This window comes from Canis lupus, chromosome 22, assembly GCF_011100685.1.
Source record: "Canis lupus familiaris isolate Mischka breed German Shepherd chromosome 22, alternate assembly UU_Cfam_GSD_1.0, whole genome shotgun sequence".
NCBI classification, from domain to species: domain Eukaryota; kingdom Metazoa; phylum Chordata; class Mammalia; order Carnivora; family Canidae; genus Canis; species Canis lupus.
In genome coordinates this window covers 34,098,532-34,115,120 of record NC_049243.1, presented here as the reverse complement: position 1 = coordinate 34,115,120, position 16,589 = coordinate 34,098,532, and positions in this window count along the sequence as shown.

Here is a 16,589-nt window from a genome sequence, read left to right as displayed (position 1 = left end):
AATATTTGAATAATAATGTCAGAGAACATTCCAAAATGAATGGAAGATTCAAACCATAGATCCAAGAAGCTCAGAGACCTTAAGCAGGATAGCTATCCAAAAAATATATAGGCAGGCAATATATCCTATTCAAACTGCAGAAAACAGTGGATACAAAAAAAAAACAGATTATAAAAATACCATTTCTTATAGGGTAAAATGGATAAGAATTGCAATGGACTTTTTTTAGAAGCCATACAAATAAGAAGAGAATGAAGTAGTAAAATATTTAAATACAGAATTAAAAACAAACAAAAAACCCCCCAAAACACCAAAAACCCACCAACTTAAAATTCTTTATAAACCAAAATTTCTTTTAAAGAGAAGGGGAAATAAAGACTTTTTCAGACCACTAAAATCTAAAGGAATTCATCATCACCAGACCTATCTTACAGTAAATGTTAGACATTTTTTTGGGAGAAAAAAAAGTACATGGGACAGAAACACAGATCCATACAAAAAAAGGAAGATTGGATCCCAGAAGGAGTAAATTAAGGCAAATAAAGCTTTTATTTTTCCTATTTTTAATGTGATAGATAAATTTTCAAGTAATGGTAAAAATGTACTAGGTGATTATAGCCTATAATTAAATTAATGATGGCAATCTTCCAAAGACTGGGAAGGAAAAATTGACCATATTATAAGGTTTTGCATTACTCATGAAATACTATAGTGTTTTTGAAAGTGGACATTGATTAGTTGTAAATATATGTTGAAAATACTAGGGGCACCTGAGGGGGCCCAGTTGGTTAAGCGTCTGCCTTTAACTCAGGTCATGATCTGGGGTTCCTTGGATCAAGCCCCATATTGAGCTTCCTGCTCAGCAAGGAGTCTGCTTCTCTCCTTTTCTCTCTCTCCCTTTCTCTCTCTCTGTCTCTCTTCCTCTGCTTCTTCCCACCATTTGTTCTTTCTCTCTCTCTCAAGTAAAATCTTTTTTTTTAAAGATTTTCTTCATTTATTCATGAGAAACACACATACACACACACACACACACACACACACACACACACACACACACACAGGCACAGGCACAGGCACAGGCACAGGCAGAGGGAGAAGCAGGCTCCACACAGGGAGCTTGATGTGGGACTCAATCCAAGTCTCCAGGATCAGGCCCTGGGCTGAAGGCGGCACTAAAACATTGAGCCACCCAGGCTGTCCAGTAAAATCTTTTTTAAAAAAATTGTTTTAAAAAGAAAACTCTAGGGCAATCACTAAAACAATTATATAATTAAATACAGTTGATATTCCAAGCTAGGTGATTAAAATAGAAATCAGATACTGCTGGTCATCTGACTTTGTGCTTTTATAAAGTTATTTTGTCCACTGTAGTTCTTTTGCATTTCCATATGAATTTTTCAGTCAGCCTATTAAGAACAAACACTATGCTTTTGTTTCTAATGCATTGAATCTTTAGGTCATTTTGAGGAAAACTGATATCTTAATGTTAATTGTTTAAATTATCTCAAAATGTTTCCTAGTTTTAGTGTACAGGTTCTTGGTTATCTTTCTGTCAGACTCACCTCGAACATCTAATATTTGCAGTGCTTTTTGAAATGATATTATTTTGAATTTTAATTTGATTGTTGATAATACAAAAAATATGATTGCTTTTATATATTGAAAGCTTGTGATCTGTAGCCTGGATAAACTGAATTACAATTCTAGTACAATGTTTCTGTATGGTTTTAGCAGTGGGTCTTTTTAATAGATGCTCTTTTTTGGGTAGGATTGTTGAGAAAGTTTCCTTCTATTCTTAGATTACTGACAGTTTTTTTGTTTGTTTGTTTTGTTTTGTTTTAAACATGGTGTTGGATTTTCTCCAGTCCTTGTCTCACATCTATCAAGATGATCATATGAGTTTGTTTTTTATTCTATTAATTAGGTACAAAATAATAATTAGTGCCTGGTTTGGGATGAGTTAGGCAGAGCACTTGGGCATAAACTGAGATTGCTCCAGGGTCATGAAACATTGGCTACTTCTTTAAAATCAGCATGCTAGACTCTGCACTGAGCTTACTCCAGTACGGGACTTAATACTGACTGATTTTCAAATATTAAAGAAATATTTTATTGCTGCAATAAATTCAACTGGCCATGGATGTAGTCTTTTAAAATATGTTTTATTGTATTTATATTGTTAATATCTGGTAGGTATTATATATTATGTATCTATATAGATATATATCAGATATCTGACTCTGGTTTAGGTACAAGGGTAATACTAGCTTCACAGAGTGAGTTGGGAAGCATTTGCTCATCTCTGTTCTGGCAGGGTTTGTGAAAAACTGTTTTGTTTCTTTTAAATGGTCAGTGTATTAATCGGTATGGCTATTTGAGTCTGGGATTTCTTTTAGGAGAAGTTTCTTATTTATTAATTATATTTCCTTATTGGTTGTAGGTATATAAATATTTCATATTTTTCTTGATGAAGCTTTGGTAAACTTTATCTTAGAAGCATTTTCCCATTTTATATAATTTGTTTTTTTTTCCTTTTTATATAAATTGTATAATTCGTTGCCATAAAGTTTTTCAAGGGAAGTCACTATGATCCTTTTACTTTCTGTACTATCAATAGTGATATCTTCCTTCAGGCTTTATTTTTGTAGTTTGTGTCTCCTTTTTTATTTTTTAGTCAGACTATGTAAAAGTTTGTGAATATAGTTTTATATTTTGGTTTTGTGATTTCCTCCGTTGTTTCTCTTTTTTCTACATTCATGATTTCTACTCTAATATTTATTATTTCCCTGCTTCTGCTCAATTCGCGTTTGGATTTCTCTTCCTGGTTTATTAAGCTGGAGATTTACATAATTCACTTCAGACTAGTCTTTTATTTAATGTGTAAGTATATATGTGTATGTTTGAAGATATAAATTTCAGGTAAGTGCTTCCTCAGCTGCATTCCATAAATTTGGGTATGTTTGCTTTTCTTTTCTTTAGCTCAAAATATGTTCTAATTTTTCTTGTAATTTCTTATTTGGTCAACATGCACGTTTATTCCCCACATTAATGGATTTCCCATATTTATTTGTTTCTAATTTCTAAATTCCTTTCATTTTTAAGACATTTTAAATGATTTCAGTTATTTTAAACACATTACAGAGTGTTTGAATGTAGATGAACTGTTTAAAATCCTATGTATTGTGTTATTGTTGGGCAAAAGGTTGCTGTAACTTCAGTTAGGTCAGATTGATGGAGTTCTAGTCTACCATATTCTTGCTAACTAATAATCTTTTCAGTTGTGTAAACTGATTATGATGTATTCAAATCTTCAACTATGAATGTTTAGTTGTCTCTTTCTTAAATTTTGTTTTTGCTTCATGATCAGTAATACTGATGAATATTGTTATTCCTTAAATTTTTATAAAGACAAAGTGCCAGAAGTCATATGTGAAAAGAAATGGAATTAGATTGGTCTTCCACTAAAACTAATAGCTAAGATTTTGTGATTGTTTTGTTTGTAATAAAAGGATGTTCACTCTAACTCTCAGCAATATTAACCACAAATGATCTCAGATATTTTAATTGTGGTAATTCTGTTTCTGAAGTAAAATTATAAGAATAAGTTTCTTACATGCAGGATTTAGTGAAGTATCATCTATACGAGGATAGATTTTTCAGGTCACCAGGAGATACTTTCCATGTTTGAAAAAATATGATCTGGCAATTCAAATTTACATTTTTAAATTATTTTTCCTTTACATGTGACGTTGTCAGTAACTAAAATAAGGCCTGCCTACCAGAATATCACACTTTTTGTAAGCTATAGTATAGATCTTCCAAAGATTATTTACCAAGTAAGAAAACAGGGAGGAACAGATGTACAAAGATTTTCCATGATATGTCTTGGAAGTTCTGCTTTCTTCCTCAGAGAAGAAGAAATCATATAAAAGCCAGGAGGGGTGAGACTCAGGGGAAGGATATAGGAAGCATCTGTTACAAATAAATGGATCTGAACTGTTTCACAACGTGTGGGGAGAGCTAAAAGAGTGACAAGTAATGGTTTCGGCATCCCAAATGTCAGTGTTTGATGTGAGGTAAAATAGGAAGTTATTTCTTAAGACATAAAAGAGGAAACCAAAAATGAAAACAATTTTGGTGGTTTTCTATTTAATCCAGTGGGAGAGAGAGAGAGGAAAATAAATCTTCTCCAAGAAAATAAACACTAAAGTATAAAGTATCTGGCTAACTGACCATTCCTTTTGAATGCTGTCTTCTGAAATGTGTTTACTAATGATTAAAACAGTACACCCTACCCCCACCCAGGGTCAATCAGCCTAACCAGTGAAATTATCATGGAAATAATCTAGGGAAAGTGAAAGTAAAAATAGATAAACATATTGATCCCTAAAGAGACTCTTCTATTGTGTTTATTTTTACATGCATTAGCTTAATAACTCTATAAATAAGAAATAATTATGCTGATTTATAAAACTCAGGTGGTTTAAATAACTGGCCCAAAGTGAACTGTATTTTAACAAATTCTGTCTAACTCCAAAATGTCTGACTTTACCTTACTCTACTCTTTTCCCTTCCTTGTTGGGATTTATCATTACTTTTCCATTACAGAAAAAATTTAAATATAAATATTTAAAAAAAAATATCATAGAATAAATGTATGTGTTTCTTATTATACAGAATTTTCACATGATTTTGTAAAATATCAGATGCTAAGGCCCTAGGTGGGTTGTCTATTTTGAAAAATAGACATGCATAGCACATGACATCAAATTGATTTTAATATGCAGATCTAAAGCCAGGAAAGTATTTGTTGATGACCACAGGTTTTAAGGAGAAAGTTTGTGGGATAATGTATAGTTCATGGGCATCATTATGTGATCCAGAGAGGACAGACTCAGATATCCACAGCTTCTGCATGAATAACTGACATCTCTTTCTAATGATACTTTGGGGAGAAGACTAAGATGACCTTTCCCAGCAGTAAAATATAGTAATCCTATAGCACATGTCTCCCCAGCTACACCGTTTCAAGAGGAATCTTAAGGAATAACTGGTAGACAAATGGATATCACTTGAATATCATTCAAAAGTAGAAACCAGGGGTGCCTAGGTGGCCTAGTTGATTGTCTGCCTTCAGCTCAGGTCCTGATCTTGGGGTCCTGGGATAGAGCTCCACATCTGGCTCTCTGCTCACTGGGGGATCTATTCTTTCTCTCAGATAAATAAATAAAATCATTTTTTAAAAAAAGCCTCCACAAGTATAAACCAGAAGTAGACTCTTGCTCTTAGGAAAGCTAAGATAGTTTTAGTGAGAGAATCTATGTTTCTCTCTGGGGGAAAAGAAACAGAAGTGGAATTTAGCTAGCAGCAATGGAAGGAAGCAAAGGTTAGACTGCCCAAGCTTTGGGAATAGCTTGGATCTGAGTTTGGATCCTGCCCAAACCCCAGGGCAGGATCCAAACTCAGAAACCAGGTTCTTACTAATAATGGATTAAACTGAATTATAATGCAAAACTTGGATTTTGAATTGTCAGAGTGCAGATTGGTTTTTAGCAATGCTTTAAAAGCTACTTCACGGGTGCCTGGGTGGCTCTGTTGGTTAAGCATCTGACTCTTGATTTTGGTTCAGGTCATGATTTCAGGGTTGTGAGTTCGATCCCTGTGTTGGGCTCCATGCTTGGGATTCTGTCTCTCCCTTGCCCTCTGTCCCTCCTCACCTACCTCTCCTCTCTAAAAAACTAAGAATAATTAAATAATTAAATTTTAAAAGTAAAAGCTACTTCAAACCCTTGTCTGTTTTGTTAAATTGCCTCATTCTCCTTATGTGCATGTAATATAGGCATTTTATTTTTTTAAAGATTTTATTTATTCATGAGAGACATAGAGAGAGAGGCAGAGGGAAAGCAGGCTCCACGCAGGGAGCCCGATGTGGGACTCGATCCCAGGACTCTAGGATCATGCCCTGGGCTGAAGGCAGGCGCTAAACCACTGAGCCACCCGGGCTGCCCTAGGCATTTTAGAAGTAAGGAATATAGTGGTAGTCACTATTATGGTAATGGTTTGTAATATAATTTGAGTGGCACTTCTCCCAAGCCAAATATCATTGTTTTGAATATCTATTATTAGGGGACAAAGTTCTTTTTTGTAAAGATACTTTCTTTTCTTTTTAATAAAGATTTTATTTTTATTTATTTATTTGAAAGAGAGACAGTGTGTATACAAAAGTAGGAGGAGCAGCAAAGGGAGAGGAAGAAGCAGGCTCCCCAGTGAGCAGGGAGCCGAATTCTGGGCTTGATCTCAAGACCCTGGGATCATGATCTGAGCCAAAGGCAGAGGCTTAACCAACTGAGCCACCCAGGCATCCCCGTAAAGATATTTTCTTAATATCACTTAATATTTTGCAATGCAAATATTCTGGCATGTAACACCCATTAAAAAGTAAACACTGAGATGATTTGACCCTTTATCCTAACAGGAGACCAGAGAATATTTATGATTACCTAGGAATGGGAAGGAGGAAAATAAAGTTTTTTGTTAGTTGTAGTGAAGAAGGCGGGCAGCCATCACATCCTCAAGGAATGTTGAAAATAAACTACCAGAGCACTCCAAAGTCTGGTCTCATATGTTTATATTCACAACAGTAACCTTAGCTTCTCCAAAGGGTCTGTGCAGTACTTTGAGTGAGGTGTATATTCCCAACAATTTATTTATTTTTATTTTTTTAAAGATTTTATTTATTTATTCATGAGAGACACAGAGAGAGAGAGAGAGAGAGAAAGAGAGAGAGAGGCAGAGACACAGGTAGAGGGAGAAGCAGGTCCGTGCAAAGAGCCTAATGCGGGACTCAACCCTTGATCCCAGGATCAGGCCCTGAACTGAAGGCAGATGCTCAACCACTGAGCCACCCAGGCGTCCCATTCCCAGCAATTTAAATCCAAAATCTATACCAGGTGACTTCTAGCTGCCATGAATAGTGCTAGGGGTGGTGAATAAAACAGTGCATATGACGTGCACAACAGTTTTGGCTATTATTGAAAAGTTTTTATTTCAGAGAACATTATCAGTAATTTGTTTATACTTGAATTGATTTTATTTTTCTGCTGTTTTTGAAATTTTACAAACAATAAGTCATATTTCTTCTTTCATGCGATATGAGTTCACTGAAAGATGACAAATTTGAAACCAGGTGACATGTGAAATTTTGAACATAAATGGGCTTGAAGGTGAATTAGGGGGAGAAATGATGAATGGTTGGACAGTGAGTGTGGGAAACAAATAAATTAGTGTTTACATCATAACTTTAAGTTAACCTGAGAACAATAGCTCAATCCTCAAGGCTTCTTTCTCCATAAACCAAATGGTGGCAGCATGTGATAAAAATATTTCCTTGATTAAGCAATGTAAACATTATTGAGGGACCCCTGGCTGGTTCAGTAGTTTGGCTCCTGCCTTTGGCCCAGGCCTGGGGCATGATGCTCGAGTCCCGAGATCGAGTCCCACATCGGGCTCCCTGTGTTGAGCCTGCTTCGCCCTCTGCCTGTGTCTGTGCCTCTGTGTGTGTGTCTCTCACGAATAAATAAATAAAATCTTTTAAAAAATTATTTTAAAATGTTTCCTGTCAACAAACATATTACAGTTTATTTCATATTAAAATATCATATTATCTTATTTTATAGATTTTAATGTGTTAAATCCAACTATAAATACATTTTATAATACTTAACTAAAGAAAATAAATTCTTTGTGGCAAAAACATTAGAATCAAATTTCCCAAAAATCCATTATTGTCAATATTTGTTAAAATTTCATTCTATCAACACTAGTAAATGCAAGAACATATGTTCATTGGCCCTCAGTGAAGATATCCAAGCATATTTTAAGAGACTACTTATTTCACTATGAATGCAGACAAATAAGGGACTACCAAAGCATTGAAGCTATGTATTCACCATGGCTTATTTGCACAGAAAATTCTAGAACTTGGAGATCCTGAGTACAGAGCAAGAGCCCATTAACATTAGACAGACACCAAACACTTCAGTCCAGAGATAATTTGGCTGCAATATTCTTGCCTACATGCCAGCATATGCTCTTATAATACAATGAGTATAATAATAATATAAAATATGTTTGTAAGATTCTAAATTTATAAACATTCATTTAAAATAGCTGGCAGCTATGTCATGGTTCAGAAAAAAATATATTTATTCAGCCAATTTTATGTTCAAATCATCATTCACAATCAAGCTCAAGTCCCAAATTATCCACAGAATAAATAACTGTGTAGCTACAGAAAGATGAGAAAAAAAATTTAAATCTAAATATGACTCAATCTTATCATATGAAAAAAACAAGTTTGTAACAATTGTTTTATATGAAGAATTGTATTGAGATAAATTTAAATATTGGAAGCCCATACTAATAAACTCCATTGAGCACTCCTTTAATAGATTACTCAACAAAATTTGGCAAAACCTCATGTGAAATTTGTGGTGCAATTTGTTAAACTAAAAATGCTCCCAAAATCCTTTATAGCCTCAAGTAGCTATATTTAACTTATTAATTAGCAGAGAATGAACAATTTTCTATAGGTAAAAAGAATAATAGAGGTAAATGTTTTCTTTTGCTACAGATTATAGAATTCCACATCCATGAATATGGCAGTAGTAGGTATTCATTTAATGTCTTTGAATAAAAATGGTTAAATAAAATAGAACTATGACCTACTTTTCACAACTTGCACTTTTTATTTCAGAATTTTTATAAATTTCTAACACTTATATTTCGATTTCTAGTATTCTCCTAATCTCCAAACTCCCACAAGATGACAAGAATCTGTGGTTGAGTAAATGAGTTTTTTGAATGTTAAACAGGGACATCATAAAGGAATCCATGTATCTTTCCTGCTGTAAGATTATTATTATTTGTAGTTTTGCATTATATCTACAACAGTTGAGCAAAAGACCATTTTAACAGCTGTATGGTGGGCATCTCTAAGATGACTTCCAATGAACTCTGCCTCATTGTATTTAACCAGCTTTGTGTAATCTTTTTCCCTTGAGTATGTGTTGGATTTATTAATACTTTTAATGATTGGAAGATACCAAAAGTTTGTGATGTCCTTAATAAGATTAAGTTACACAAGGACTATACAGTACATCTTAGTTCCCACTGTCTCTTTCACACACACACACACACACACACACACACACACACACACACTTTCCCTAAGGTTAGCCAGCTGCCATATTTTGCCCTATGGATAGGCCCATATGACAAGGACCTGAAGAAGCCTTTGTCCTATAGCCAATTAGGACAGGAGTCCTCACTCTAACAGCTCACGAGGAGTAAATACTGTAAATAGCTATGTGAATGAGCCCTGGAATTAGATATTCTTCCAGTCCAGCCTTCAGCTGAGACTGTCACCCCGGTTGTTGGTTTGAGCACAAATACATGAGAATTTGAGCCAGAGATACTTTGCTAAACTTTGCCCAGATCCCAATACACAGAAACTGTGATATAACAAATAGCCATTGCTTTATGCTTCTAAGTTTCAGGGTAATATATTATGCAAAAGTAGATAACTAATAGAAGTTGTTTACATGATGCTAGTTTTAATTTTTCCCAATGATGACATCTAAAAAATTGCACACCTCCAGATACTTGCTGTTATTCTCACAGTCTGAGTTTACAACAACTTAAAAATATATTCAACATGGTTGGATTCAGATTAACCAAACCCATAAGAGATCTCAAACTAATACTTTATAATTTTAATAAGAATTAAAATTACTAAGAAATAGAACTCTCAGGACTTTGGCATTATATTGTTCCCATATACATTATACAAACTTAAAATTGTATAGACTTCAAATTTTCGGTCTCAGAAAAAAAGGCACTTGTTTTCTCTTTCCTAAAATTTCAAACTTCAAATATTAAATACTTGTATAAATTCCAGAGATAATTATATATTCTGCCTTTTAAAAATCTGCCTACTTCCAAACAATTTATTAAAATAAGATATGCTAACTAAAAATAGTTTCATGTGTTATTTTGAAAGAAATGTTGCAAATGCTGGTAGGTAGGATGTACTCCCGGTGTCCACATTAGCCATATGGCTTCCTGTGCTGTAAGAAATTGCTATATTCGTGTGAAAATAAGAGACTTATCGAATTAAATAACAGATAAAGAGAAATGATAAATGTGGGAAAAAACACATTATGGCTTTTGATTGATTTTTAAGATGCTAGTATCAGAAGATATGGAGGATTGAATGTGGTTTACTAATCAAGGTTTGATGTAGAACTGGAGCAAGACTTATATGACCCCTTTAGATAAAAAGATAATAGAAAATGAAAGGATAAACATAAATGCACATTTGAAGGGAGAAAGAAGTACTAGGTGCTTAAAAGAGGCATTCTGAAAAGATTCCACATTATTCAGAGCCTTACAGCAAACAAATAACTTAGTTGAAGCTGCTAAAAAGAATAGCCCAATAGAAGGAGACAAAGGGAGAATGACTGCTCATGATGATACCTGGGGTGTATGACCAATCAATTCATTGCCTCTTTTGAGTCTTATGAGCATGACTCTTACTCTCTATGCTGGGGGAAAAAATAAATGTCAAATTCTAATTTTTTATTTAATCTAATAAGCTTCACTTTGAACTATAATCTTGCATACTTGCTGGAAAACCCAGTGTTACTATTAGAACTCCGTTGTCCTCCCTGGGGCCTGTGCAATAATTTGGAAAGTACAGCTTCAGTGGAACAATTATGCATAAAATTTTAGACTGATCCTATTACCCCTGAAGCTTAATGTCCAGTCTAACAAGATGCATTATGCACCATTCCCTCTGAGGTCTTGTTACCTCCTTGGGATGTGCATATAAAACAGGGCATGAGTCAATGATATCACAAGCCTATCTGGTCTCAATAATCTTAAAAAAAAAAAGTGGGGGTAAGATAGAAATCTATTATCTTTCTTGCTACTCTAAAATACCTTTTAAGGAAAAATGAAACAAAAAATTCTCTTATTTTGTAAATAATGTCCCACAAAATAAGAATTAAAGGGGAAAAGGTCAGAAAAGGAGATAATATAAAAGCTTGAAAACTTGTTAAACATTAATTAATATTCTCTGAAGTACCAGAGTATCCAAGAACTTGCTACCATATTGGAATGGAGTAGAAAGGGGAGGAAAAATTACATAGAAGAAAACAAATTAGCATCAAAATAGACATTCACACTACACTTTTATCAGACTCTTAATAGGTGTGATGAGTACCAGAAAGAAGAAATAGATATACTCCTTAGGTTTAATAAACTCCAAATATAGATAGAAAAATAGGATATCAACACAATTTATAAAATTTTTTTAAAATAGATTCTGAAAAATATTTTGAAAGAATAATACAAGAGATCAGAAAAGGAATCATTTAAGGCCTCTAAGAATAAATAAAATTATAGCGAACAAGATAGAGTTCAATGCACTCTGATCTTCTTTAAAAGAGCAAATGGAGGGATCCCTGGGTGGCGCAGTGGTTTGGCGCCTGCCTTTGGCCCAGGGCGTGATCCTGAAGACCCGGGATCGAATCCCACGTCGGGCTCCCGGTGCATGGAGCCTGCTTCTCCCTCTGCCTGTGTCTCTGCCTCTCTCTCTCTCTCTCTCTGTGACTATTATAAATAAATAAAAATTTTAAAAAAAGGCAAATGGAGGCACAGAGAAGGATCTACAAAATCTGAAAAATGTATATGAATCTATTTACTCAAAAAGAGAACTGATCCACTGATGCACATGTTTGTCTTAAAATAGGTGCCCTAGAATAGGAGCCCTAGGGATCCCCGAGTGGCTCAGCGGTTTAGCGCCTGCCTTCGGCCCAAGGTGTGATCCTGGAGTCCCGGGATCGAGTCCCACATTGGGCTCCCTGCATAGAGCCTACTTCTCCCTCTGCCTGTGTCTCTACCTCTCTCTCTCTCTCTCTCTCTCTCTGTGTCTCTCATGAATAACTAAATAAAATCTTTAAAAAAACCCAGAAGAATAGGTGCCCTTGAAAATAGTCTGAGGAAAATAAGTTAATACTTTATAAAGAGATACAGAACCCAAGGATGCAGTACTGATTGAAAGAAGTAGTAAAACTGAGAAAGAAGGGAAACAATTTTAGAGGCACATATTGATCTGGCTACTACTTTTTAATGTGTGTAACTTATAACTAAACATCTCAGAAATTTTATCTGGGAAGCTATATTAATTTCTGGACATTCTTTCCTGGTGGAGGAAAAGAGAAATAATTTATCTTGTGACTTTAGTGTTACATTGATCAAATATTTTTCTATATGAGATAACTTCCTTGCAATTCTGGTTGCAAATGCATGAGCACAATGTAAGTAAGTTCTATGGTATCTTACTGACTGTGCCAAAGAAAGATACCTAACATTGCAACATAAGGGTGTGCAGCAGGGGTGAGAGACATGGTGCTGATGGTTGTGCACACATGATGTCATTCTCCATGGCAGCTAGGATGACACAATTTGCCAAGTGTTCCAGTTTCAAGAGGACCTGTGGTGGTACATAAAAGTTGCTCATATAGTCTACGCGGACAACAGAAATCAACTTCACACCTTCCAGTACTCAGTACCCACTTTATAATATGGATCTTTTTTGATGAAAACCACATATTTTCACTACCTTCCTGAGAAGCAAAATACAAATCCATTTGTCCTAGTCTCTATCAATGAGCTATGGTTCTCACTATTGTAGTCAGTCACAAGTCTATAATTTGCTCTCCATCATTTTCTTCCTCAATCATCCATCCTAGATCCCTTTTTTTCCTTGTTCAGTACTTCAGTTTGTCTGAATTATTTGCCTGGTGGGAGCAAACCAGGCCCTTAATTGTATTATCTTTCTTATATTCCATTTCCTGCAAATGCCCATTTGCAGTTATTACTGGGTTTGAAAACCAGGTCTTCTTACAGTAAACTCCATAGATTTTAGGCAGGTCTTCCCTAAGCACATTATTTATCATTATCTCTAGCCTCTTATGATAATCAGTGTGAACTTCCTCTTATCAGTTGTCAATTGTCAGTATAGAAACTTCTTTCCCTGCCTTTGGCCCAGGGCGCGATCCTGGAGACCCGGGATCCAATCCCACATCGGGCTCCCGGTGCATGGAGCCTGCTTCTCCCTCTGCCTGTGTCTCTGCCTCTCTCTCTCTCTCTCTCTGTGACTATTATAAATAAATAAAAATTTTAAAAAAAGGCAAATGGAGGCACAGAGAAGGATCTACAAAATCTGAAAAATGTATATGAATCTATTTACTCAAAAAGAGAACTGATCCACTGATGCACATGTTTGTCTTAAAATAGGTGCCCTAGAATAGGAGCCCTAGGGATCCCCGAGTGGCTCAGCGGTTTAGCGCCTGCCTTCGGCCCAAGGTGTGATCCTGGAGTCCCGGGATCGAGTCCCACATTGGGCTCCCTGCATAGAGCCTACTTCTCCCTCTGCCTGTGTCTCTACCTCTCTCTCTCTCTCTCTCTCTCTCTGTGTCTCTCATGAATAACTAAATAAAATCTTTAAAAAAACCCAGAAGAATAGGTGCCCTTGAAAATAGTCTGAGGAAAATAAGTTAATACTTTATAAAGAGATACAGAACCCAAGGATGCAGTACTGATTGAAAGAAGTAGTAAAACTGAGAAAGAAGGGAAACAATTTTAGAGGCACATATTGATCTGGCTACTACTTTTTAATGTGTGTAACTTATAACTAAACATCTCAGAAATTTTATCTGGGAAGCTATATTAATTTCTGGACATTCTTTCCTGGTGGAGGAAAAGAGAAATAATTTATCTTGTGACTTTAGTGTTACATTGATCAAATATTTTTCTATATGAGATAACTTCCTTGCAATTCTGGTTGCAAATGCATGAGCACAATGTAAGTAAGTTCTATGGTATCTTACTGACTGTGCCAAAGAAAGATACCTAACATTGCAACATAAGGGTGTGCAGCAGGGGTGAGAGACATGGTGCTGATGGTTGTGCACACATGATGTCATTCTCCATGGCAGCTAGGATGACACAATTTGCCAAGTGTTCCAGTTTCAAGAGGACCTGTGGTGGTACATAAAAGTTGCTCATATAGTCTACGCGGACAACAGAAATCAACTTCACACCTTCCAGTACTCAGTACCCACTTTATAATATGGATCTTTTTTGATGAAAACCACATATTTTCACTACCTTCCTGAGAAGCAAAATACAAATCCATTTGTCCTAGTCTCTATCAATGAGCTATGGTTCTCACTATTGTAGTCAGTCACAAGTCTATAATTTGCTCTCCATCATTTTCTTCCTCAATCATCCATCCTAGATCCCTTTTTTTCCTTGTTCAGTACTTCAGTTTGTCTGAATTATTTGCCTGGTGGGAGCAAACCAGGCCCTTAATTGTATTATCTTTCTTATATTCCATTTCCTGCAAATGCCCATTTGCAGTTATTACTGGGTTTGAAAACCAGGTCTTCTTACAGTAAACTCCATAGATTTTAGGCAGGTCTTCCCTAAGCACATTATTTATCATTATCTCTAGCCTCTTATGATAATCAGTGTGAACTTCCTCTTATCAGTTGTCAATTGTCAGTATAGAAACTTCTTTCCCTGCCTTTGGCCCAGGGCGCGATCCTGGAGACCCGGGATCCAATCCCACATCGGGCTCCCGGTGCATGGAGCCTGCTTCTCCCTCTGCCTGTGTCTCTGCCTCTCTCTCTCTCTCTCTCTCTGTGACTATTATAAATAAATAAAAATTTTAAAAAAAGGCAAATGGAGGCACAGAGAAGGATCTACAAAATCTGAAAAATGTATATGAATCTATTTACTCAAAAAGAGAACTGATCCACTGATGCACATGTTTGTCTTAAAATAGGTGCCCTAGAATAGGAGCCCTAGGGATCCCCGAGTGGCTCAGCGGTTTAGCGCCTGCCTTCGGCCCAAGGTGTGATCCTGGAGTCCCGGGATCGAGTCCCACATTGGGCTCCCTGCATAGAGCCTACTTCTCCCTCTGCCTGTGTCTCTACCTCTCTCTCTCTCTCTCTCTCTCTCTGTGTCTCTCATGAATAACTAAATAAAATCTTTAAAAAAACCCAGAAGAATAGGTGCCCTTGAAAATAGTCTGAGGAAAATAAGTTAATACTTTATAAAGAGATACAGAACCCAAGGATGCAGTACTGATTGAAAGAAGTAGTAAAACTGAGAAAGAAGGGAAACAATTTTAGAGGCACATATTGATCTGGCTACTACTTTTTAATGTGTGTAACTTATAACTAAACATCTCAGAAATTTTATCTGGGAAGCTATATTAATTTCTGGACATTCTTTCCTGGTGGAGGAAAAGAGAAATAATTTATCTTGTGACTTTAGTGTTACATTGATCAAATATTTTTCTATATGAGATAACTTCCTTGCAATTCTGGTTGCAAATGCATGAGCACAATGTAAGTAAGTTCTATGGTATCTTACTGACTGTGCCAAAGAAAGATACCTAACATTGCAACATAAGGGTGTGCAGCAGGGGTGAGAGACATGGTGCTGATGGTTGTGCACACATGATGTCATTCTCCATGGCAGCTAGGATGACACAATTTGCCAAGTGTTCCAGTTTCAAGAGGACCTGTGGTGGTACATAAAATTTGCTCATATAGTCTACGCGGACAACAGAAATCAACTTCACACCTTCCAGTACTCAGTACCCACTTTATAATATGGATCTTTTTTGATGAAAACCACATATTTTCACTACCTTCCTGAGAAGCAAAATACAAATCCATTTGTCCTAGTCTCTATCAATGAGCTATGGTTCTCACTATTGTAGTCAGTCACAAGTCTATAATTTGCTCTCCATCATTTTCTTCCTCAATCATCCATCCTAGATCCCTTTTTTTCCTTGTTCAGTACTTCAGTTTGTCTGAATTATTTGCCTGGTGGGAGCAAACCAGGCCCTTAATTGTATTATCTTTCTTATATTCCATTTCCTGCAAATGCCCATTTGCAGTTATTACTGGGTTTGAAAACCAGGTCTTCTTACAGTAAACTCCATAGATTTTAGGCAGGTCTTCCCTAAGCACATTATTTATCATTATCTCTAGCCTCTTATGATAATCAGTGTGAACTTCCTCTTATCAGTTGTCAATTGTCAGTATAGAAACTTCTTTCCCTGCCTTTGGCCCAGGGCGCGATCCTGGAGACCCGGGATCCAATCCCACATCGGGCTCCCGGTGCATGGAGCCTGCTTCTCCCTCTGCCTGTGTCTCTGCCTCTTTCTCTCTCTCTCTCTGTGACTATCATAAATAAATAAATTAAAAAAAAAATCTTAAAGAAACTTCTTTCCAAGGTGGATCCTTCTAATTCACCAAGGTAAGAAGTCAAAAGTGTCTAGGTGATAGTCATATAGTTCAGTTCTTTGAAATGCTTCTTGTGTTCTTTGTAATGTGACCCCTTACTCTAAATTCAAGAATTAAAATCCCTAATACGATAAGGCCTAATAATGCAAGGAAAAGCAGCACAAAATTGGCAACTAGGTCACTGGCAATGAATGAAAGTGG